This window comes from Rhineura floridana, chromosome 11 (genome assembly GCF_030035675.1).
Source record: "Rhineura floridana isolate rRhiFlo1 chromosome 11, rRhiFlo1.hap2, whole genome shotgun sequence".
Classification (NCBI taxonomy): domain Eukaryota; kingdom Metazoa; phylum Chordata; class Lepidosauria; order Squamata; family Rhineuridae; genus Rhineura; species Rhineura floridana.
Window position 1 is genome coordinate 12,352,793 of NC_084490.1, and position 2,163 is coordinate 12,354,955.

General features: G+C 45.1%; 1 pseudogene; it reads right to left on the minus strand.

The window, feature by feature from the left end:
- Nucleotides 1-1,470: 1,470 nt before the first annotated feature.
- Nucleotides 1,471-1,559, minus strand: LOC133368119 (U2 spliceosomal RNA; annotated as a pseudogene).
- Nucleotides 1,560-2,163: the final 604 nt, after the last annotated feature.

Genomic DNA, 2,163 nt, shown 5'->3' on the forward strand with positions numbered 1-2,163 from the left:
TTACTGCTGTAGATGCCGTCGATCTCTGCAAATAAAACAAGCCTTCAGCCTCTGTTGCTGCTCCTGTTTATTATCCTTCGGCACGGCATTTTTCACCTCTTGCCTCCTGACAGCTTCCATCGACTCGGCTCTTTTCGCCTCCTGTCTCCACTGCCATTCTTGGGTCAGCTTTTCCTCAATAAACGCAACGTTCAAACCTCCGTCAGGCATGGGCTCATGCCAACAAATCCATGATCTGGGAATATCCACATTGGATTACTGCAGTGCACTCTATGTGGGGCTGTCCTTGAAGATGACTCAGAAACTTGAGCTAGTAAAAAATGCAATCACCAGATTACTGGCTGGGGTTTCCTTTGGAACTCATATAACCCCTGTTTTAAAACAGCTGCATTGGTTGCCAATTCATTTCTGGCTCAATTCAAGATGCTCATGCTAGTCTTTAAAGCCCCAAACAACTTACAGTAGGTCCCAATATCTGCGAAACCACCTCCTTTCCTACAGAATGTCCCAGGTGTTAAGATCAGCAGAGGGGGTCCTCTTGGTAGTTCCACCTCTCTCTGGATAGGCCAGGAGAGGGCATGCTCTGTGGCAGCCCCTAAGTTGTTGATTTCCCTCCCCACAGAAATGCACTCTTTGCCCTGGCCTTTGACACCTGAGATGCATGTTTTCAGGACCCACCCTATTCTTGGCATTGTCATTTGTTCTAATTGTTTTAATACTGACTTTTAAATTGCTGTAACCACCCAAACTGAGATCTGCTGATGAAGGGCAAGTAGTAGTAGTAGTAGTAGTAGTAGTAGTAGTAGTAGGAATGGTAGGAATGGTAGGAATGGTAGTGATGGTGGAGGGGTCTCTAATAATAAAAAAGTAATGTTAAAAAAGTAACGTCCAGGAAAGAAGCTCCTTTTTAACAAACCCTTTTTGGGTGCAGGGGGATGCACACTCTGACATAGTGAGAATGTGGCTCCTTGTCTGTTGGATTGCAACTGCTGCAGGAAGCTCTCACACATGTGGATGGAATGATAGAAAGGTGACGCAGGCCTATAAGGCCATCAAGCTGTTCCGCCCTTCCTGTCCAGGAGCTTCTTGGGTCAGCGGCTCACCCAAGGAGCTCCGTGGGGTGGGGTGAGCCTTCCTTCCCTTCTTGCTAGGTTGTCTTCTCGGATCCGACTGACAGCCCAAAGGCAGGCAGATCCTATCTTCCTCTCCATGGTGGGGATCGGCTCCCGGGGGAGCTGTCCCAGGTTGTCTTCTCAGATCCGACTGACAGCCCGAAGGCAGGCAGATCCTATCTTCTTCCCCAGTGGGGGCTGGTGTTGGCGGCTGGTCTCCTCCAGTTGTCTCTCCCCCTCATCAGAGGGAGGTGGATCTTCTTCTTCCATAGGGAATCGCAGAAGTAGTGTCAGCTGGAAGTAGCAATCATATGCGACAAAGTCTTCTTTCTTTCTGTGAAAGTGATTTCAGCTCATCAAGAGATCCTGGCAGTATAAGTTTACCAGTGATTAAACTGATAAGAACAGATACTACAGTTGATCTTAGCCAATAGGCCAAGAAATGATTTATTTGCTCTTTTCCCTTGAATTTTTGTAATTTTTAACCTCGAAATGCTTATATATATTCTCTGTATCAGCTGTCCTCTTTTGAAATTCTTGTATTAATATTTCATTGTGATGGCCAATGGCTATGAACAATAAAGGGAAACATACATACATACATACAGAATTGTAAGCAGTAAAATCACAAAAACATAAAAATTAAAATACATAAAATACTATATATATAATATATGTATATGTACAGTAGGGCCCCACTTTACAGCGCTTCGCTTTACAGCATTCCGCTAATATAGTGGCTGTCAACTGCAGAAAGGCCCCGCTCCTACGGCGCTTGTTTCACTTTTACGGCGTTTTTTGGCCGTCGGGCGCCATTTTGGTCAATGTTAGTCAATGTGTTCCACTTTACAGTGGTTTTTGCTTTACAGCGGTGGTCCGGAACGTAACCCGCTGTATGAGTGGAGCCCTACTGTATATGTATATGTATATATATAGGGATTGGTACTAAAGGCTATCTCCATTTTGAGCTGTAATATAGGTTCTGAGTTGCTCTGTGTAAAATGAAGCTCTGTGTTCCCCAATGGCAATAACTTATCCCTGTTTGGCCAAC